The 24,161-nt window shown below is 43.8% G+C and overlaps 1 protein-coding gene and 1 pseudogene across 1 annotated transcript in view; one reads left to right on the top strand and one right to left on the bottom strand.

Annotated features, from left to right (window-relative positions):
- Window positions 1-5,355, bottom strand: part of LOC146789415 (secreted frizzled-related protein 2-like) — a 72,406-nt pseudogene extending 67,051 nt beyond the window's left edge.
- The window catches only part of CNTNAP2 (contactin associated protein 2), a 2,761,105-nt gene that overhangs the window by 2,469,752 nt on the left and 267,192 nt on the right, over window positions 1-24,161 (top strand). The window lies entirely within an intron of this gene.

The following is a 24,161-nucleotide window of genomic DNA, read 5'->3' as shown; positions in this document are numbered from 1 at the left end:
GAATTCAGCTAAAGATGGCGTGTATTACACACAAAGCTTTACACTACAGAACACCACTTTACCTTGCCCAGAAAATTATGATTTCTGGAGGCCTTAGATTATCGAGGGGGGCTGCAGGTTTCCTTCGGAAATCAGCAATTTTCCGTAAGAAGAGAACGTACGATAGAGCATTCTCGGGAGCGGCACCAAGAATTTGGAATGCACTTCCACTAAATATTAGAGGAATCCCCTCTGTCTCACAATTCAAAAAAGAGGCTAAGTTCTTTCTCATGAATAAATTTCTCCTGTAACTAATTACGGCCCTCTTGCGACTCCTTTGAGACCTTTAATCATCCTCGAATCTACTATTTTCAGATGTGTTAATAGGTGGAGAATAGATAACAGGATGACTGTACTACGAATATCAGAGTAATGGCTCAGGGATAGCACAAGTCATTGTGTTTTCATCGAGTCTCACCTATGGACCTCAGTCAGACCGGCATGGATACCCAAGTCCATATGCAAGATTCAAGGACGATAGCTAATGAAGATACCTCTATCAAGCCACATGGTTATTGATCTGTACCTGTAACCGTGCATCCAGTTCTGAAACCAGGTTTTCTTTAGAAAGGATATTACATTTTTTATTACTTTTTAAATGCAAGTATGTTGTGACATTTACTACTATAATCCTAGTGGTTGCCTAGTAAGACTGAAGATGTTTATTAGTTGTAAATTTGTAAACTGTGATCGAAACTGTTTGTGGCGGAACTGTAAAGCATTCTGACACCCAGGATTGCGTCATGTTTGCGCTATAGAAAACACTAAAAATAAAATAATTAAATAAAATAAAATTTAATCTGATATATTTTATTTCTCCATTTTCCTATCCTGCTTTTTCCCATTGCCTTTTGTCTACCCCTCACACTTTAATATTTCTCCCATATTGATGGGTTTTAACCTTTTAGGTTTTTTAATCTCTGCCATTGTTTCCCTCAGCTTTGCCAAGTACCACGCATCAGGCGTTAGACTAACGCATTTCAGTGTGGTGGTCCGCATCACCGCACTGAAATGGATAGTCATGCATTTGTAGCGCCTCAGTATCAATCCAGAGGGCTATTAGTGCACTGTTAGAAACTATAATCCAGGTTGCAGCGCACGGTCTGCGCTGCTTGCGCAGGCTTGGGGTGGCTGGCTCAGCTCGTGACTGGGGTGTCTTAAGCAGGCTGAGAGCAGAGGCTACAATGCAAGCAGGTTTATTCACTTCCCCTTGACACCGGCAATCCATTCAGGTTAACTGTGTGACTCGTCACCTCACAGTCAGTGTTAAAATTATGGCCCACAGCTTCTATCAAGAGACTCTCTCTCTTTATATATTGGCGAGCCGGCACGGTGCGAGCGGAAAACGCGACAGGCATGGAATAATGTGACAGTCTTTTGACACGCGGCCAGTCCTGTCCTAGTACAGACAGCCGCAGGATTGGTGGTGTCTGACAGGCAGCACTGAGCTCATCTCAGATTGCATGTTGTGGCACAGCCTGCAAATAGTTGTCAACTTGACTCCTGGAGGAGCACGGCTGCAGCCGACTCCGAAGACAGCAGCACCCAGGAGGGAGAGAGTGTGCCTACACCGGCAGCAGGTAAGGGAACCTGCGCTCCCACCTTGAAACTTAATCTCGCTCCACAAGAGCCAGTACTAGCTTCCCCAGTTGGTTTGGTCTTGAATTCCCACAGAGCAGGCCAGAAAAAAAGTTAGGGATTATACTCACGCACTCAGTAGGTAATGGGCGCCACAGGGATGAAGGTGTCTGCACTTAGCACCTAACCCCGCAAAAGGGCATGCTGCACCGCCGGCGCTTCACAGCAGATAAACAGCAGTTATCTGTACCGCCACAAGAAGTAAGGGACCCTGCGTTAGACACCTGCCTACACCTGTAATCTTTCCCACACACCCTCCAAAAACACCAGAGAAACCCATACACTCACCCACTCTCCACCCAGCATCCCAGCATCCCCGCTTCCATACTTCCCTTTCACACAGGACTGCCCGGGCACACCCCTGCCCACGGGACTGCCGCAGGTGAGTGCGGTCTACACATAAACAAGCTAAACTGGAAGCTGAGCCCTAGGGAGCAATCACCAGGATGGATGCAGCCTCCCTAGAGCCTGAGTCTGTTGGCGCTTGCCTTGCGGAGTGAGTCCGGCCCCGGAAGCTCATACTTCCACCTGAAGATCAAGGCCCTCTACGACAACTTCAGCGAAAAGACGACGGAAAACACCCACCCCCCCCCAACGCCACTGCCAAGCCAACCCTCATGGCCTGGGAACCCACCACCACCGAACACATCGCTGCCACTATGAAGAAAACCCACTCAGGAGCCTCAATGGACCCCTGCCCACCACACATATTCCACAGGGCCGCCACCACCATCGCTCCCGAAATAGGACTCGCCATCAACGCCTCCTTTAGGTCCGGCATCTTCCCAGACGACTGGAAGCGGGCAGAGGTTAAACTCCTCCTCAAGAAACCCACTGCCGACCCAACTGACCTGAAAAACTACCGACCTGTCTCTCTCCTCCCCTTCGCGGCCAAAGTCACTGAGAGACTCGTGAATGCCCAGCTGACCACCTTCATCGAAGAGAACTCCATCCTAGACGCCTCCCAGTCTGGATTCCGCAGCAACCACAGCACCGAGACCGCCCAAACTCGCCACCACGGACGACATCCACAGGCTACTAGACCAGGGACACACTGCAGCCCCCATCCTTCTAGACCTCTCCGCAGCCTTTGACACCGTTTCACATCGCACTCTTGCAGCCAGACTTCACAACGCAGGCCTACAAGGAGCCGCCCTCAACTGGATCCAATCCTTTCTCTCACTCAGAACCCAGAGGATCAGACTCCCTCCCTTGCTCTCCGCACCCACCAACATCAACTGCGGAGTACTCCAGGAATCATCGCTCAGCCCCACGCTCTTCAACATCTACATGGCCCCCCTCGCCTCCATCGTTAGACAGCATGGGCTCAGCATTGTATCCTACGCCGACGACACCGAGCTCACTCACGAAGAACCCAGAAGACACCAGACTCTATTTCCAGGAAGGAATGAAGAATCTGGCAGCTAGATGAAGGACAGCTGCTTGAAGCTCAACTCCGAGAAGACCGAGGTCCTCATCCTCGGACTCCACACCTCCGCCTGGGACGACACCTGGTGGCCCCCTGCCCTCGGAAACCCACCCACTCCGACAGACCACGCACGAAACCTCGGCATCATCCTCGACTCCTCCCTCTTCATGAACCGCCAGATCAACGCCGTCACCTCCACCAGTTTCAACTGCCTGCTCATCCTCCACAAGACCTTCAAGTGGATCCCCCCCGACTGCAGAAAGACCGTCACCCACGCACTCATAACCAGCAGACTGGACTACGGCAATGCCCTATACGCCGAATGAACAGAACTCTCTAACACAGACTCCAAACCATCCAGAACGCCGCAGCCAGACTCATCTTCGGTACACCGCGCCACGAACACATGACCCAACACCTACGAGACCTCCACTGCCTCCCCATCGAGAAAAGGGTCACTTTCAAACTCCTCACCCAAGCCTACAGATCCCTCTACAACATCAGACCCAAATAACGAGAGTTTCCTTCCACGTACCCAAGAGGAATCTGCGCTCCGCTGACCTTGCCCTGGCTGAGGTCCCCCACATCCGCAGAAACAGAACAGGCGAGAGATCCTTCTCGCACATCGCAGGCAAGACCTGGAACGAGCTACCCATGAACATCAGACGCTCCCCGACCCTGCACAGGTTCAGGAAATACCTCAAGAGTTGGCTCTTCGACTGATCCAGAGCTGCCTCCCCTCCCCCCTAGCGCCTTGAGACCCTTGCGGGCGAGTAGTGCGCTTTATAAACCCCTGAATGATTGATTGATTGATAGCATCGACAACTTGATACCTGGTTATGGTAATGAGGTGAAGCGGTAATGGTGCCGGTCCAACTTTCAGCATGGCCAGCAGCTGTGTCACTTACGAGCCTGGTGTTTTCTGAAGCTCTGGTACAGCTGCAGCCTGCTGGTGTGATCTGGTGCTGCGGGGTGGGGCAGATAGTGGCATGCCAACCGGGCTGACACCGCTCAGCTGCACTCCTTAGTTATCATTTTTATGCGGATTGATTAAACCATACTATCTTTGAAACAAACAGCATCCTGGCTGGCTGTAAGGTGTGCGCCTCACTCTCCTGAGCCTTGCCAATGCCCTTGATGCTGTCTGGGGCGGCTTGCGAGTACTAGGTTAGTGTCCTTCCATATCTGGTGCTTTGCAGTAATTTTAAGAATTCTTAGAGTTTCTCTTTGGTGAAATGGGTGTCATTTCTGATATTTAAATGCTTGCCTCATCTTTATCACTTAACTTTGCTTGCGAGAAAGTCACTCACAGTTGTTGAAATGTCACTCATAATTACACTGAAATTATGAGAATGTCACACACAGTATTGAAAACCTTGGCAGCTGTGTTCCCTCTTCTGTCATTCTTTCTCCTCATGTTTTAATTTACAATGTGATTCCAACACTTCAAAAATAAAAATTCCATTCTTTCACTCAGACTCCATGCATATGTTTAATATTTATTTATTTTACGTTTCCTTCTATGTACTACTTGCGATTGCTTAAACAATAAAATTCCATTCTTCCACTCTAACTCCACGAATATGTTTAATTTTTATTTATTTTACGTTTCCTTCTTTGTACTACTTGCGATTTGCTTAAAAATTAAAAATTCCATTCCTTCACTCCGACCCGTGGGTGCATTTATTTAATTTTCATTAATTTCACCTTTCTTTGTACTAGTTGCGATTTGCTTGGAAAATAAATTCCATTCTTTCACTCCGACTCTGTGTAAGCATATCATTTTCATTTATTTAACCTTTGGTCTTTAAACTACTTGCGACTGCGACTTGCTTCCTGTCTTTTGTGCAGCAGTGGCTCCAGCATTAAAGAAACGTGAGATAATTTATAGCGTGAGCCTGGCTGGTATCCCAAGAAATCGTGTATCCCTGCACTTGCAGCAGTGGCTTCTGTATTAAAGAAACGTCTGGTATCCCATGAAATCGTGTATCCCTGAACTCAGCCCGAGCAGAGATCGACTGCTTCTGTCTGATCCTGTTCGGGCTGAGTTAATTCTCCGAAGACGGCCGAAGAACAGGGGATACCAGATCCCAAGGGGATACCAGATATTACACAACACCGGGATGGGCTCGCAGTTGCTTCTCTTGTACAAGAACTCGGGCTGTCCAAAGGGGAAGAGCCCGGAGACCGGGTCCATGCAAAGCGCTGCAAGTGAATAGCAGGCAGAGGGCGAGGTAACCCCAGGTCATGTTTTAGCAATTTGACTGTAGGCTGCGGGGGCAAAGGCTGCTGGGGGTGGTGTGGACTTGCCTGCGCAAGTGAGGTGCTGATCGAGTACTCCGCCTTCCCCTACCTCCACCAGGGTCCCAGTCGCATTGTTGCCAGGCAAGGACTACATGCAGACAGCGTTTATTTTACCTTATTTGTTTATAAAGTTATATGCTTCTTTTTATTTTAAGGAATGAGTTTCATTCTTAAAGATAAGCTCTGCAATTTACAAGAGCAAATAAAACTAGTGGATTCACGCATGTCAACGCTCCCTGTTTAGGAGAGAAACCAGCTATATAATTCCTCATTGCCCCCGGAGCCATGAATGATGTAATATGTGACATCATCAGCAGTGGATTGCAGGCGTGCGAGTTATAGTTAGTAGAACAAACTATAACAAAGGAATTTCAATGGTTTTGTACGAGTGAAATTTCCAGCTAACTATAACACCCCTGAAACCTATGGTTTTTTCAGTGAATTTCTAAGGTTTTTTAAATGCTAATTCCTAACTATATCATGTCTGAAACCTATGGTTTTTTCAGTGAATTTCAAAGGTTTTTTAAATGCTAATTCCTAACTATAACATGTCTGAAACCTATGGTTTTTTCAGTGAATTTCAAAGGTTTTTTAAATGCTAATTCCTAACTATAACATGTCTGAAACCTATGGTTTTTTCAGTGAATTTCAAAGATTTCTTAAATGACAATTTTTAAATGTAATAATAGTTATATTTATTTTTTTGATACTGATTTTCTACATTTTTTTGACTATTTATTTTTACATATTTTATTTTTTAAATTACATTATATATTTTTAATATAAATGGAAAAAAGAAAACATTTTAAATATTGAAACTCTGTTTTTTTTGTTCTATATATTTTTTTGAATATATTTATATTATTTTCTTTATTGTTTTTTCTTTTTCAAATTGTTTTTGGGAGTCGCGCACCCAAAGTGTACCTTTTTCGATCACTGCATGGAACCTAGCCGCCATTTCAGGATTGTTGTGTAGGATACGCGTAGGATGTGCGATGGGTGCGTATTTGCGTTCGCGATCGTTATCCGACCGGTACGCGACTCCAGGCACATACGCGACACATACGTATTACTTTACGTGACGCTTGCACGTGAAAAGCCCCAGGGGGTGGCCGTCCCCGGGGCTATGGGGAGCCATGAGCCCCCTGCATATATTCTAAAGAAGCCCGGGGTGACGGTCCCTGGGGCTTGGGGGGGCCTTTGAGCCCCCCACCGATGAATATTGAAGCGGTCTCTGGGGCTGGGGGTCTGTGAGGCCCCATACATAATTTTATAAAGCCCCAGGGGTGGCGGTACCTGGGGCTGGGGGGCCCCTCTGGGCCCCCCATTCACATAATATTATTGCCACCGGGATTGGCTCCCCCGGGTGATTGCCAGTAGGTAATTATATATATATATATATCAAATGTAACCACCTCCACCAGCTTCACACTCCTTCTGCCGCTTGCGAAGTAGCACACGAACCAGATTAAGGTGCAATATATCCATTTATTTGCCCAGAGCGACGGCCATAACGTTTCGGCTCTCCTAGAGCCTTGATCACATGACAGCGTTGTGCTCGTAGAGCCACATATTTAAAGTGCTAGTGCAAGCTACGTATCACATCACATGGGGAGGTCACATGAGGGGGGATTTTTCACTAAACCATAGACATAGTAGAAATATATATATATATATATATATATTACCTACTGGCGGTCGCCAGTAGGTAGTTATAGTTAGGACCACGTTTCCATAGGAAAACCTCAACATTCTATTTTGAATAACTTTGGCGCCGGTCGACGAATCCTCGCGAATTTCTCAAAATAGGTGGGGCGCTACGCTCCGCTCCTACCCTGAAAATCTCGGGGGGATCCGTCAAGCGGGGGCTGAGATAAAAGGGGGGTCCCAAAACGCGTTTTTCCCATGCATTTTTCCATAGGACCTTTAAAACGAGCTACAGCCCGAACGGCTGAACAGAATTACTCAAAATTTGGCAGAGAGGTAGTCCCTAGGTCAAGGAAGTGCCTTTTGTAGGTTTGGTGTAAATCTGTTCAGTAGATTCTGAGAAAATAGCCTTTAAATCAATATATATATCTGAGCCCGCTTACGGTACGCTTACCGTACGCTTACGGTAAGCGTACGGTGGCGTGCGCGAGCGCGATTCTGATTGGCTCTTAGATCTTAGTAAACATTCGAATCGGCCGAAACCAGGAAGCGGCGGCCGCCATTTTGTGTATTTCACTCTGAAAAAAAAGAGTGAAAACAAGGAAAGGGGGCAATGAGGAGAGTTACAGACCCCCTAACATTTGTAAGGGGGTCAAAGAAGGACAGAAAAGTACAAAGAAAACATTTATTGATTTTAAAAAAAATCACGGGGTACGCGTACGGTAAGCTTACGGTAAGCGTACGGTAGGAAAAAAAAAAAAAAAAAATGAAAATCAGATTTAAGTGTTTAGATATTAGGGGGCTCTAAAAAGAGCCGTTGTGTTTATGAAATGATTTTTTAGTGGTACCTACAAGTAAGTACCGATGCAGAGTCTAAGGTTCAAGAGGAAGACTCTGTTCCCTTCATCATTGAAGTGCACACCATCTCCTCTATAAATGTCTTGCATGTCATAACGCAAGTTGTTGTGGTAAATGGCACCCATACCATAGTCACGGAGGAAAGCAGAAACAGATTTGTTGACGTGCTTTCTTGCTTTGTCATCGCACCGCGTGCCCACCGTGCGTGCACGGCACTAACTGCGTAAAGTGGGCGCGCGGTGCGCGAAGCGCACCGCGTGCTCACTGTGCGCGCACGGTGCACGAAGCGCACCGTGCGCGCACGGAACGAACTGCGTTAAGTGGGCGCGCACGCCACGAATGGCGTAAAGTAACTTAGCATTTAAAAAACCGTACAAATTCACTGAAAAAACCATAGGTTTCACACACGTTATAGTTAGGAATTAGCATTTAAAAAACCTTGCAAATTCACTGAAAAAACCATAGGTTTCACACATGTTATAGTTAGCGGAAATTTTACTGATAAAAAACCAATGAAATTCCCCCGTTATAGTTAGTGCAGGCAACTATAACTCACGCGACCGCAATCTTCTGCTGATGACATATGTGTCTTTATGAAAAAAAAATATTTGTAATCTATGTATAGCTAAAAATTTATGGAAGAAGACATGGGCAAATAAGTGTCTAAATACAGTATTAGCATCAGCAGAGGATTGCGGTCGCGTGAGTTATAGTTGCCTGCACTAACTATAACGGGGGAATTTCATTGGTTTTTTATCAGTAAAATTTCCGCTAACTATAACATGTGTGAAACCTATGGTTTTTTCAGTGAATATATATATATATATATATATATATATATATATATATATATATATATATATATATATATATATATATATATTATATATATATATTATCTACTGGCGGTCGCCAGTAGATAGTTATAGTTAGGATCGTGTTTCCATAGGAAATCCGCAACATTCTATTTGGAATAACTTTGGCGCCGATTGACGTATCCTCGCGAAATTCTCAAAATAGGTGGGGCGCTCCGCTCCGCTCCTTCCCTGAAAGTCTCGGGGGGATTCGTCAAGCGGGGGCTGAGAAAAAGGGGGGTCCCAAAACGCATTTTCCCCATGCATTTTTCCATAGGACCTTTAGTCCGAGCTACAGCCCGAACGGCTGAACAGAATTACTTGAAATTTGGCAGAGAGGTAGCCCTCAGGTCAGGGATGTGCCTTTTGAAGGTCTTGTGTAAATCTGTTCAGTATTTCCTGAGAAAATAGCATTTAAATCAATATATATATCTATAGGCGCGCTCCGAGCGCGTACCGTAAGCTTACCGTACGCGCACGCCGCCGTGCACGAGCGCGATTCTGATTGGTTGTTAGATCTTAGCAAACATTCGAATCGGTCGAAACCAGGAAATGTCGGCCGCCATTTTGTCTCTCGCAGTCTGAGGGGGTGAAAAACAAAGGTGGAGAACGTGAAAAGGGGGCAGGGTGGACAGTTCCTGACCCCCTAGCCTTTGTCAGGGGGCCAGAAGGACCCCCAAGGGCAAAAATGAATTGTACGTTTTTTTTTAAAAATCGAGGAATGCGCGTAGCGTACGCGCACGGCGTAAACGGAAAAATTCCGCGGACTTCGCGTAACGATTCCGCGACTACGCGTACCGTGCGCGCACGTCAAAAATCTTTTTTTTTTAAAAACTTAGCATTTAAAAAACCGTACAAATTCACTGAAAAAACCATAGGTTTCACACACGTTATAGTTAGGAATTAGCATTTAAAAAACCTTGCAAATTCACTTAAAAAACCCATAGGTTTCACACATGTTATAGTTAGTAGGACATTTCACTCGTGAAAAACCAATGAAATTCCCCCGTTATAGTTAGTGCAGGCAACTATCACTCACGCGACCGCAATCCTCTGCTGATGACGTCAGATATTACATCACTGATGACATATGTGTTTTTCTGAAAAAAAAATATTTGTAATATATGTATAGCTAAAAATTAATGGAAGAAGACATGGGTAAATAAGTGTCTAAATACAGTGATGTAATATCTGACGTCATCAGCAGAGGATTGCGGTCGCGTGAGTTATAGTTGCCTGCACTAACTATAACGGGGGAATTTCATTGGTTTTTCACGAGTGAAATGTCCTACTAACTATAACATGTGTGAAACCTATGGGTTTTTTAAGTGAATTTGCAAGGTTTTTTAAATGCTAATTCCTAACTATAACGTGTGTGAAACCTATGGTTTTTTCAGTGAATATATATATATATATATATATATATATATATATATATATATATATATGGGTGACTCTTCCTCAACCGTTTATTCATCTGTTTTTTATTTGCACCAACAGGCTCAAGATCAGGCAGTAGAGAGAGGGACATTCGGAAGTCCCTTTTTTACTCATGAGGGCCGGAATCGGAGGGAGACTAGCCTTGAGTATATGAGACTCGATGCCTTTAAATTTGAAAGTGAAGAAAGTCATGGGGTCGATGCGAGGAGGCTGCAGGGGATTCCTGTTCAGCTGAACACTGAAGGAATGGAGAAAGGGAGACTGCAGCACTTGGCATTGAGGAGGAGGGAGAGACGGACGACTCTGGGAGCCCAGAGAGGGCCACCTGGGAAAGAGATGACTGTATGAGGTGAAAGAGCAGCTAGGAAGTAGCATGCAGCACCCGGCACTGGTCTTGGAGGAGTGTCTCTTTCCCAGGTACAGGTTTGACCCCTAGGGAGATACGGTAGGTGACTGCCAGGGCTCGGGAGGAATAGAGATTCATGCCCTTCCAGTATCCAGTCGCATATCGGATATACACACTAAAAACAACTTCCTGTATCTAAGCAAATCCAAAAAGGGGCACAAGCCATAATCGGCTCGTTGCGCCACCACGACAGACACAAATCCATGACATGAGGTGTGGCACTGCATCATTTGGTGATAAGTTTCTTTTTTCTTTTTTCTTATTTTGATTTTGAGTTAAGGATAGAGAGAACTATCCCTAATTTTTGTGTAGTGAGGTCAACTGGGCTGTCTTGTGGATTATATTCCCCAACTGCAAGAACAGAAAAGCAGGTGGAGAAAACCTGTGTATGCTTCAATTTTATGTTCACTTAGTGATGGAGACAGTGGCATGAGGGCACAAACTGGTGTTAATCCCTCACATACCCCAAACCGTGAAAGTAAAGGTATAACAAATCCTCACTTGTTCACTTACCTGTGGCAATTCTCCTTCATCTGAGGGGTGAGCACTATCCCAGTGGTCTCAACTTCCAAGCAACTGAAAAGGGAGAAGAAGAAGATCAAGAGATCCTTTATGACAGATGTAAGTGTAAAAATAAAAGCAATACAAAATAAAACACTGTTGTCTGAGTCTTACGTCCCACTTGCACAACACAATATATATATAGGGATTATTGCTGCCATGTGTGAATAAAACATACGCTTTTCAATTTACATGAGTGCCAGCACTGTGATTTTTCATCAGGATTGTTGTTCCCGAGTCAAGTTGCAGTTGTTCTTTGGATATATATATCCATGCCGGAGGTGTTTGTGTGGATGTCTAATTATGGAGCATGACCCACTCGCTAAACTGGAACCTACGAAGGTAAAGCTAACACAGCAAATTGCAGTGCAGCATTGGAAGGGATTCGGTGTGGAGAAGTTGTAGAGAACTTCCACACTGATCGTGCTGGGGATTCGAGGTTGTGGATGGAGTCTAAGAACATTAAGCATTTGCTATAATATACATTCATGTGACTGCATGATATTTAAAGATCAAGTGCACCGGCAAAACTCAGTGAGCTCGGCATCAGCTGTGCCACAAGAATAAGAACTGTCTGATTATGTATCCAGCATCATAGAAATGCTCCGAGTGCATCATGGAATATGTAGGCTCACAGATAGTCACGTGACTAAAACATTTAAAATGCGTGCATTGACGCACTTGGTGGTTGGCTTCCTTCCTTGATCAAGGCCTATCCGCCGAAACTTGTTGGAGTATGGGAAGCTTTCAAAATGCCGCATGACCCCAAATAAAGCCTCTTTCTTCATTATTGGGCCTCTGTGCTTGCTTAATTGGTGTGATGATTTGACGGGCTTCTCTGTGCCCGCCGTAAGAGGCTGCCCTGAAGGGTCGGGGGCTCCATGTCGGAGGTGTTTGTGTGGATGTCTAATTATGGAGCATGACCCACTCGCTAAACTGGAACCTACGAATGTAAAGCTAACACAGCGAATTGCAGTGCAGCGTTGGAAGGGATTCGGTGTGGAGAACTTCCACACTGATCGTGCTGGGGATTCGAGGTTTTGGACGGAGACTAAGAACATTAAGCATTTGCTATAATATACATTCACGTGACTGCATGATATTTAAAGATCAAGTGCACCGGCAAAACTCAGTGAGCTCGGCATCAGCTGTGCCACAAGAATAAGAACTGTCTGATTATGTAGCCAGCATCATAGAAATGCTCTGAGTGTATCATGGAATATGTAGGCTCACAGATAGTCACGTGACTAAGACATTTAAAATGCGTGCATTGACGCACTTGGTGGTTGGCTTCCTTCCGTGATCAAGGCCTACCCGCCGAAACATGATGGAGTATGGGAAGCTTTCAAAATGCCGCATGACCCCGAATAAAGCCTCTTTCCTCAGTATTGGGCCTCTCTGCTTGCTTCATTAGTGTGATGATTTGACGGGCTTCTCCGTGCCCGCGGTAAGAGGCCGCCCTGAAGGGTCGGGGCTCCACCTCAGATGTGTTTGTGTGGAGATATATATATATATATATTCAAAAGTGGTAACATACATATTAAACATTATAAAGAAAACATAAATTAGCATTTACCATATTAACCATACAAGGACAAAACTGAGTAAAAAAATTCAAAACCAAACTAACCAATAAAATTAAACTATAAACAAACTTAACCAATAACATCACACAAACAATTAATTCAGCAATATAAAAGGCACACAAATTGTATCAACTTAATACACTAAAAATGACAAAAGCTGCAAGAAGAAGAAACTTGTTTGCATTCTCTGAACAGATCCTGAAAACAGAAATACATACACCTTGACAACTACCTTGCAAAGTGAGTAAAAATTATAGTTGAACTAAACCTTAGTTTTCATTTAAAACTAAAATTGCAAAATAACAAATAATTAACAAAACACTTCAACTTTTATCTCTTTACATGTACTTACTATAAGAAAATACTACAACATTGAGAAAGTGTTGACCTACCGAAAACAGCACCGATCACACACCAGAAAAAATAAATAAAAAAGTAATTATATGTAATTTACTATATATTTGAAATATTAAATTATTCACCTTTTTGTGTTTGTATTAGGTGTTTATAAAGCACACAATTCATCCCCAGAGAGATTTCCCAGTACTATACTTTATCATTACTGGTTCTGATTGTGGACCTAGAGTGGGTATAGCCACATCTTCAATTTTTCCAAAATGTCAGCAGATCTGAGCCAGTGCTTAAATTCTGAGGGAGGTTGTTCCAGTGAGTGGAGGCTAAAAAGTCAAAAGAATGGCCGCCCAGCCAGGATTTTTTATTCTTCTGCTAGATATCAGAGCCTTTTTGGCTGACCTGAGGTTCTGTGCCTGTTTGTGAAAGTTGGCTCCATTCAACATTAATGTAAGGCAATTTCCATTGCCTTGTGCGTATTGGAACATTAGCTTAAAAATAGTTCATTTACCGACCAAAAGCCAGTGGAGTTAATCAATGAAGACCAGTTCTGAGCTCTCATTGATTTTATCACAAATAAGTTTAGCAGTTGTGGTTTGAATAGTCTGGAGCCATGTAAACAGGTACTCATAGAATGCATTTCCATAATATAGCCTACTCAGGATTGAGGCTTGGATTATGTTCCTTCTCCAAACTATTGGAATCCATCGGAATAATTTCCAAATGATACCGATCAACCCAAAATAAATCACTTAAACCCTGGTTACTTGTTCTTGCAGGGACAGGGTATTGGCAATAAGAAAGCCCAGGTTTTTGACCGCTTTCTAGGGATTTGTCATCATTTAGTTTTAGACAGTGGATATGCACTCTACTATCTCAGAAAGACACTCAACTAGATTATCCTTTGTCTTAACTTACTTGTAGTCAATGGAGATAATTAGTTGAGTGTCATTAGCATACATAATGATCTCAAATCCTCTATTTTACAATGTTTGCCATGGTGCTAGATAAACATGGAACAATGCGGAGCTCAGGGATGAGCCCTGAGGGACTCCACAGTACAAATCATTGGGGCTGGATCTAAAAAGCGGAAACTATACAGATTGCTACCGTTTGCTTAGGAAACAGTGGAACCAGGGCAAAGTGGCTGAATATAGACTGATTTTATGCAGCCTTCAAAGTAAATGTCGGTGAGAGATAGTATCGAAGGCTGCTAACAGGTCTAAAAGTATTAAAAGCACTGATTTGCCTTGATTTATTAATGACCTAATATTGTCAGTCACCGCAAGTAAGTTCGTTTCTGTACTGTTCTTTGCCTTGAATCCTGTTTGAGCAAGATCCAGGATGTTATTACTATATAGATATTGGAGAAATTGAGTGTTAATTAATCACTCCAGTACCGTAGCCAAATAAGGTGTCAATGAACTGGGGCGATAGTTGAAGAGTCTGGAAGCATCCACCCCTTCTTTCTTAGCTAATGGCACAACTAAGGCCTGCTTCCTAACTGATGGAACTTTGCCTCCAATGGCACAACTAAGGCCTGCTTCCAACCTGTTGGAACTCTGCCTCCTTCAAAGATTTATTTAGGAGAAGTGTTGCCTGAGGTGCAATTACAGGGATTAAGAGAGAATAAACAAAGTGGGGGCAAAAGTCAAGTGTGGATCCACACCTCACAATTTCCATTCCACTTTACACCAGTTCAACTGTTAAATCGGCAAACTCCCCCCAGTTGGAGGTGGCTTACAGATGTACTGTAGCAATCTTCAATAGTTCACTTTCTGAGGATGGTTGAACCCTAAATGCTGAATGTATGGACATGATTTTGGTATTAAAAAAATGTGGACAGGTACTCACAAAACAGGCATGATGCGTGGAAATCCGGGATGCGTTGGTGATCGATGTGGCAGCGTCAAGTGGTGCTGCGTCTGTCCTCTTCAGCTGCGATCCCTCAATGCTTCGATTTTTGCAGTGGTAACAGGCGCTGCCGCGGTTTCCGCAGTGGCACGGCGATGTGTGAAAATTATTCTCGCACTGTGGAGATGCGCAGGGAAAACAGCCCCAAGAAGAGTGATGAGTCAATTTCTGTAGTTCCTTGAATTTCTTCTTTCTTCCAGCTCCCAACAGCAGCAACAACCTCCAGAGGCTCAAAACTGGCACAGGCACCTCTTGGCATCTCAGAACTCACAGCAGGAGAGTTCAGGGGAGCAGGGGGTAGGGGAGTCTTTGAGTCCCTGAGACTTCAGAACAGGAGGCCAGCACACTTCAGGCCCTTGGAGATCTCCTTCAAGCAGGGGACACAGCACACAGCAAAGTCCTTCTCCTTTCCTTGGCAGAGACAACAACTGCAGGCCAACCCCAGACACACAGCAAGGGCAGTCCTTCTCCTCAGTCTCTCCAGCTCTTCTCCTTGGCAAAGGTTCCTCTTGAATTCCAGGAATGATCTAAAGTTCAGGGGTTTTAGGTCTAATACTTATACCCCAAAATGTCTTTGTTCTCCTTCTGCAAGGGGCTCTGAGCCCAGTTCAAACCAGTTCTGGGGGCACTCTACCAGTGAACAGCAACATCCATTGCCATTGTGAGCCTTGGCTCCTGACACACCACAGGGGGGATGGAGCCAGCATTGTGGAAGGCAGGCACAGCCCTATTCAGGTACAGGTGCTACTCCTCCACCCCACTCCAAATGCAGATCAGGCCTATTCAGCCTAGTGCTGACTCATCCAGACTCCCGGAGCCACTGCACCCCCAGCTCCTGTAACTCCAAAACAAGACCATCAATCCACAAACAGACAGAGGCACACAGGATGGTTGAACAAGAAATAGCCACTTTCTAAAAGTTGTATTTTCAAACACACAATTTAAAAAACATCTTTACTAAAATATGTGTTATCAAATTCTGAGTTCAGGGATACCAAACTCCATTTTTCTATTTTATCCCTATGGGAAGATATGCTTGTAAAATGTCACAAAGCATTCCCCATTCTATCCTGTGGGGCAAGATAGCCTTTCAATACTGAAAAAAGAAATTGGCAGTATTTCACTCTCAGGAAATGTTACACATACCGGTACATGTTCTACCTTTCACATACACTGCACCCTGCCCAGGGGGGTACCTTGGGCCTACCATAGGGGTGCCCTATATGTAAGAAAAGGGAAGGTTAGGGTCTGGCAAGTGGGTGCACTTGCCATGTCGACATGACAGTTAACAAACTGCGCACAGGCATGTCGGTGGCAGGCCTGAGACATCTTTTCAGGGCTACTCATGTGGGTGGCACAATCAGTGCTGCAAGCCCACTAGTAGCATTTGATATACCAGCTCTGGCACACTCAATGTACTTTACTAGGGACCTACTGGTAAACCAAATATGCTAATCATGGATAACCAATAACAATAACAATTTACACAGAGAGCATATGCACTTTAGCACCAATCAGCAGTGGTAAAGTGCCCAAAGTCCTATGGCCAACAAACACAGGTCAGGAAAAAATAGGAAGAAGAAGCAAATTTAGGGATAACCCTGCAAAAAGGGCCATTTCCAACAGGTGGAGTTTGAATTTGCCATCCTGTTCTCTAGTAGGCAAAAAGAGAAATCTACTAAAAAGTGGTTGGACCATAAGATGGGCTCTAACGATTGGATTGTTACCCAATTCAAATGAGAAAAATGTAGGTCTAACATATGTCCTGCCTTATGTGTTGGACCCATAACCCATTGTTTAAGCTGTAGGGCCTTCATTTCCTGCCTGATCTTCAAAATATACATTAAAATGCCTCACTGGTAGCAAATTTTGGAGTTTCGGTACAACTGGAGACAGCTTATAGCCCAGTTTTGCTGTAAACAGAAAGTTGTGTCCCAGAGGGCTGTAAACAATAGTTCCTCCAAGTATTGTCCTTTTGTTCACTGGGATGTGGAAAATCAAAATTTCACAGTCACCGTCATCCTGTAAATCATTATTCACTAGAATGCAATCAAACATTTCTTTAAATACAATTGCGTCACCCCCCCAATGTCCCCACTCCATCACATTTTAATAACATTAAAAATCTCCTTACCCTTTCACCCTTATCTACTACTTAAAGAAGCAACTTTCTGCACCTCTGACTTAGAGGTAGTTTTAATCTCCCTGCTCTATTATATACTAGGGCCTTACAGAGGAGGTCATGCTAATCACAGGGTTGCCCCAACCCATGGTGTACCCAAGTGTATGCAGGTGTTTTCACTGTATTCACAGGGCCCAATTCGCAGAACTAACTTAAGACAAAATCCTAAACTTACTACCATTGTTGTATTCACAGAAGTCACTTACTCATTTTGGTATTCACAGAAGGCACTTACTCATTTCGGTATTCACAGAAGTTAGGAGTCCTAACTTTAGGACTCCTAAATGCCTTCTGTGAATACCGAAAGTCTTAAAATTAGGATTTTTCTCAGTTTAGTAGTAGTATAGTTAGGACTCCTAACTTTAGGACTCCTAAATGCCTTCTGTGAATACCGAAAGTCTTAAAATTAGGATTTTTCTCAGTTTAGTAGTAGTATAGTTAGGACTCCTAACTTTAGGACTCCTAAATGCCTTCTGTGAATACCGAAAGTCTTAAAATTAGGATTTTTCTCAGTTTAGTAGTAGTATAGTTAGGACTCCTAACTTTAGGACTCCTAAATGCCTTCTGTGAATACCGAAAGTCTTAAAATTAGGATTTTTCTCAGTTTAGTAGTAGTATAGTTAGGACTCCTAAATGCCTTCTGTGACTACCGAAAGTCTTAAAATTAGGATTTTTCTCAATTTAGTTGTAGTAAAGTTAGGAGTCCTAACTTTAGGACTCCTGAACTGAGAAAAATCCTAATTTTAAGACTTTCGGTATTCACAGAAGGCATTTAGGAGTACTAAAGTTAGGACTCCTAACTTCTGTGAATACCAAAATGAGTAAGTGCCTTCTAGGAATACGAAAATGGTAGTAAGTTTAGGATTTTGTCTTAAGTTAGTTCTGTGAATCGGGCCCTAAGTGTCTTTCAGCATAACAGAGTCAGTTACCACCAGTACCAGTCAGCAAAAAGTTGGGGGCACAGGATGACTTTGCAACACCTCTGTTGGTTCTTTCTGCATATCTCTTGCTTCTTTCTGCACCTTTCTTTGTCTTTCTGGACTTCTGTTGCCTCTTTCTGCATTTCTCGTGCTTATTTCTGCGCCTTTCTTCCTCTTTCTGGACAAGTCCTACCTCTGTAGGCATAGTTAGAAATTAGCATTTAAAAAACCTTTGAAATTCACTGAAAAAACCATAGGTTTCAGGGATGTTATAGTTAGAAATTAGCATTTAAAAAACCTTTCAAATTCACAGAAAAAAACACAGGTTTAAGTGACGTTACAGTTAGTTGGACATTTCACTCGTACAAAACCAGAGAAATTCATCCGTTATAGTTAATTCAGCTAATTATAAATCGCACCCCCGCAATGCACTGCTGATGATGTCATATATTACATCATTCTTGACATGGTCAGTGACATTACTGATGACATCTCAAATGACATCACTGATGACATCACCGATGACATCATCCAGTGAATGTATGTTTCTGTAAAGTTTAAATATGTTTTATATATATATATATATGCCAAGGTGTATTGAAGAATGAGTGGGTGTATTAGTGCCTGAATAGATAATTTAGTAGGTGCGTGACTGACTGTATACGTGAGTGATTAAAGGTATCTTACTGAATGCAGTTATAAATTTATCTCTGCTGCAGTACGATTAAGAAGTTTAGTAGGGAAATGACTAATTTTCTTATCATGTATGGCACTTTACGCTACAAATTTTCTTAAGACAAAATCTTTAAGGGTTAATATTTTTGTACTTTCAGATGGCACTCTGCATCTTGGGGCTCATTATGATGTGGGGCGAAATGACTTCTGCCTGATACTGCATTTGTCATGGGACCTACAGACACCTGGTCGACGGTCCCGACTGCCCCATTAGGATGCGACCCGTCGCATTCCTATATTTTACTATGGGAGCATGCATTCCAGCCATAAACCAGCTGTAATGCATGCTCCCCTAGTAAAATGAGAGGTGCGGTTCTTCCCTGCACCCCATGGCAGGCACCTCAAGGTGCCTGCCACAGGGTGCAGGGATCAACAGGGGGCACCATGAGTGCCCCTTCTGCCTCCAATCGGAGGTCTTACACCAAAGGAGGCCCTGCGGGGGCCCCCAGACACGCTTTCTGGCATGGTTTTCATGTCGGACAGAACGGCATGGAAACCATGTCAGAAACTGTCATTGTAATTTCAAGGTCGGAAAGGCCCACCCTTGAGATTACTTGCCGCATTCTGACTGGTGGATGGGCTCTCCAAGCCCGTCGGAAGCCAGCCAGAATGACCGGTCAGATTCCTTTCAGACAGCCTCAATCAAAATGAGGAGGTTGGAAAGGAATCCGAGCTTTCTAAGCCACATTGTAATTGGCCCCTGCATTTTTTTAGGGCTGATTATAAGGAAAGGTAAGCCAGCGCTATATTACCTCCAGCTTTTCAAAACAGAATATATATGTTAAATGATTTATAAATGTATTTCCACTGCAGTATGTCTAAGAAGCTTAGCAAGGAAATTATAAATTATCATATTTTGTACTGTGCATTAAGCAAAAAATTTCTTTACAAGACAAATGTCTTATATATAGGTTACTAATTTTTGCACTTTCACTTCGCACTTTGCACTTTAAAGGTTTTCTATGGCGATAGTTTTTAATGTAACCTATGTGAACTTAGATTTCGTTGACATTGATTGAGTATTGGAGGATATAAACTGGAAACTTTAATGATTGTTTTTAATGTTTGCTGTCTGATATACACAGGACGAACTGAATAAGGACATCAAGTTTTTGTTTGATACGGTCAGTGCATAATATGTTTAATCATTATTGTGGGACTTGGCCCTTTTTGGCTGAAGTTCCCTAAACTTTTTGCTTTTCCCCTAGACCTTTTTTCTGACATCTGTTGCCAACTTAGATGCTTCGGACACTTTGCCACTGCTAACCAGTGTCAAAGTGCAAGTGCTCCCTGTGTACAGTGTAATGGTAATTGGTTGACCATAATAGGTATGTTGTATTACTAGTGAAGTCCCTAGTAGAATGCACTATGTGTGCCAGGGCTAGTAATGCAAATGCTACTTGTGGGCCTGCAGCACTTATTGTGCTACCCACTCAAGTAGCCTTGAAAAGGGAACTGAGGCCTGCCATTGCAGGCCCTGCGCACAGTTTCCAAAACTGCCATGTTGTTCTGGTAAGTGTAGGCACTTACCATACCCTGCCCTTCCCTTTCCATACACATCAGGCACCCCTATGTTTGGCGTAGGGTACTCCCTGGACAGGGTTCTGTGCATGTGAAAGGTGAGACATGTACCAAGGTGTGTACCATGTCCTGGCAGTGAAATAATCTCCATTTCGTTTTCACTGTTGAAAGGCCATCTTGCCCATTAGAATAGAATTGGAAGGCCGTGTAATGTTTTCCAGCCTATCTTCCCAAAGGCTTAAGATGGAAAGGTGAAGTTTAGTATGTCTGAACTCACCCTGCAATAACACATCTTTTTATGACGATGGTTTTTGCATTATGTGTTTGTAAGCCACTCTTCCAGAAGTGGCTGGGTTTTTGTGCTTTAAACATTTCTGTGTGCCTCTGCCTGGTTGTGGATTGACTGGCTGGATTTAAAAGCGATAGGATCTGGGGAATGTCTTGACCCAGGGGAGGAGGTGAGACAGCACAGGCTGACCTTGATCTGGAGTGTAGGGGGAGGAGTAGCCCTAGAGGTGAAGAGGCCTGGGCTGGTGCTATAAAACAAGTGTCCCATCTCTGCTGATTGAGAATCCAGACCCCCACTAATCAAAGGAATAAGGTTTCACTGGTAGGGAGGCACCCAGAACTGGTTTGAGCAGGGGTCAGTGCCCCCTGTAACACAAAGACATCAAAGCCATTGAGGGATACAACTATGCGAGCTGAAGCCCCTGTACTTTGGATAATGGCTTGATCAAGATTGAACAAGACTGGAGCTACTTCATGGTTCAAGAGGAACCTTTGCCAAGGAAGAAATAACTGAATAGACTGAAGGGAAGGACGGTCCCTTGCTGTGTGTTCTGGGGGCTGGTCTGCAGTTTGCTGTTTTAACCAAGGAAAGGCTTTAGAGACTTTGCTGTGTGCTGTGTCCCCCTGCTTGAAAGGACGTTGCTGGGTCCTGAAGTAACTGATCCCCAAGGGCCCGAGGTGAGCTGGCGCCCTGTTCAGAAACACATAAACACAAAAGGTTCCAAAGAAGACTCACAGAGATGTCTATCCTGAGACCTTCATAAGTTGTGCCCTGTGATCTTGGGCACTTGGAGTTTCCAGCGAGACTCAGCGACGCAGTGTGCGTGAGTTTGGTGCAGCCTGAGTCCTTCGAGAGGATCGTCCTGTGAGCGTGTGCACCGGGAAGCCAAGTAAGACTCAGAGACTCAGTGTGTATGTGCTTGGTGCATCCTGAGACTTTCGCGTGGATTGGCCTGTGATCGTGCACACCAGAAGGGCAAGTGTGTCTCAGGGACGCTGTATGCCTGTGCTATTTGCAGCCTGGGACCCTTGCCAGAGGTGCCCTGTGATCGTGGGCACCAGAAGATAAAGTGTGTCTCCACGAAGTGGAGTGCGCGTGCTTTCTACCGCCTGAGACATCCGCTTATTGTGCCCTGTGATCGGGGCCACCAGAAGATAAAGTGTGTCCCAGCGACGTGGAGTGTGTGTGCTTTCTGCTGCCTGAGACCTGCACAAGTTGTGCCCTGTGATCGTGGGCACCAGAAGATAAAGTGTGTCTCAGTGACGCTGCATGTGTGTGTCGTGTGCAGCCTGAGACCCTCGTCAGGAGTTGTCTGGTTATCGGGCACCCGGAGTACCCAGTGAGTCTCATTGACTCTGAGTGCGGGCGTAGTGGGCAGCCTGGGATTTTCCCATTGCCCGGAAATTCACAGAGATTGCATCGGAGGCCCAAGTCGCTGGACGAGGAGAGAAGAGTGGGTTCACTCCCCCCAGGTAACGTGTGTCGACTCCTGGGGTGGGACGCGGGCTCAGAGGGAGACGCTCTCGGCCTCTTTCTCCATCCTGCAGTGCGAGCCTCTGCTTGGCTCTGATCACGGTCCGTGTGCCAAGGGAGTGGCAGCACCGGGGCCTGAGTGCAAAGCTGCATTTACTGTGTTATATCTTACCCATGTGAGAGGGGCAACTGTGGGCGGAGACTAACCGCAAACCAGCACGAGTGACAGAGAGACTGTCAGAGGCACCGTGAACGGTGCTGGAGTAAATTACGTATTGCATTATTTCTGCATAACGGAGTATCTGATGATTGTATGACGCATTGCCTTATTTCTGCACAACGAACTGCCTGTTTGTCGTATTACCTATTGCATTAGTTTTTGCTTAATGAACTGCCTGATAGGTGTGTTATGCATTGCACTATGTTTGCATAACAAACTGCCTGATAGATGTGTTATGCCTTGTATAAGTCCTGCATCAGGAACTGACGGATTGTCATATTACACATTGCATTAGTGTTGCATACCGAACTGCCTGATATATGTTTTCTGCATTGCATTAGTTTCGCATAACGAACTGCCTGATAACTGTATTACACGTTGCATTACTTTTTCCTAACAGAGTATCTGAATGGGACAGTACGCATTGCATTACGGGGGCATAACAGTTTACAACGTTGTTGCATTACGCACTGCATTATAGTGACAGTACAAATCGCCAGATAGCCGTATTACGATCTGCATTATTCTTATGTTGTGAAGTACCCGATTGTTGCGTAACGAACTGCATATTACGACATTGGGATTATATAGGATTGTTTAGCTTAGCTCAATAATAATAGGCCAGGGGGAGCATTACCCCAACGCATATGTGGGTTTAATATTGTGTGGTCGCATCGTATATCTTTTTATAAACATATACTTGTTTTTCTATGAAACTCGTGTGGAGTCTATTTGTGGTATCATCATTGGGTTGCTGTGAGCGTAATTGCAAATACTTTAAACATTGGCCTTAAAGAGAAACCTGGCTGCTCGTGCCAAGCTACCAAGGGGATGGAGTGGGTGCTATCTCTAGAGGCGACCTTTCATTCCCTAACGTTGGGGCGCGGGGTTCCCTTTTTGGCCTAAGGTACCTACCTCAGCCAACCAGGGATCCTGGGATTCTAACAATTATTGAATATGTTTGTCTTTTTTGTATTCTATGTATTGTTGTGCTACATTTATGGTTGCAAAAACCGAATAAAGTTTACTGACTGACTGATGGTTGCCAAAACCGAATAAAGTTTACTGACTGACTGACATTATTTGTACACATTGCCACAACTAAAAATACAAATTTAAAAAAACTCACAATTAATAAATTATTTTACTAAACATACAAATAAAAAAGTTATAAACCCATACAATAAAACACACTACAATAAAATACATATACAATAACACTTTCAAATGATTTATATACAACAATATTTTCTAAAACTATATTTTTAACAACAATACTAAAAACAACACTTAAAACAATATTCTTACCTTTGAGATTCCGGTCCACAATATTTTTGACATCCTGATATTCTTGATGCAATATTTTTGTATCAGGATACTTTTTATTTGATATTTTGACCTAACACCTTTTTTTAACATGGAGATGGGTGTTTCCTTTTCTTTCGCTCACTAGAAAGTGTGAGGGTTTTGCCAAAGTGAACTATGTGACAATGTTGCTAGTGTTAAAGAAAAGGATGCAGGGTGTTTTTTTCTTCTAACACAACAAAATGTAAATCCATATAAATGAACTATACAAATATTTTTGTTTAAATGAACAGGCAAGCACAAATGAAGTGATTTCTTTTTTCTTTTCTTCTCAACTGTGGAAACAAAGATTTTAACAGGAACGAAACAAACAAAGACACTACTTGGTGATGGGAAATTTACAAGTTCGGGGCATGTGGGCTGCTGAATTCATATCTGTGCATAGATCGCCGCCTAGTGTTGGGTCCGGATGATTGCACATTGTTGTCC

This window comes from Triturus cristatus, chromosome 10 (assembly GCF_964204655.1).
Source record: "Triturus cristatus chromosome 10, aTriCri1.1, whole genome shotgun sequence".
Classification (NCBI taxonomy): Eukaryota; Metazoa; Chordata; class Amphibia; order Caudata; family Salamandridae; genus Triturus; species Triturus cristatus.
The sequence above is the reverse complement of the archived record's forward strand: the minus strand, read 5'-3'. Positions and strand labels throughout refer to the sequence as shown.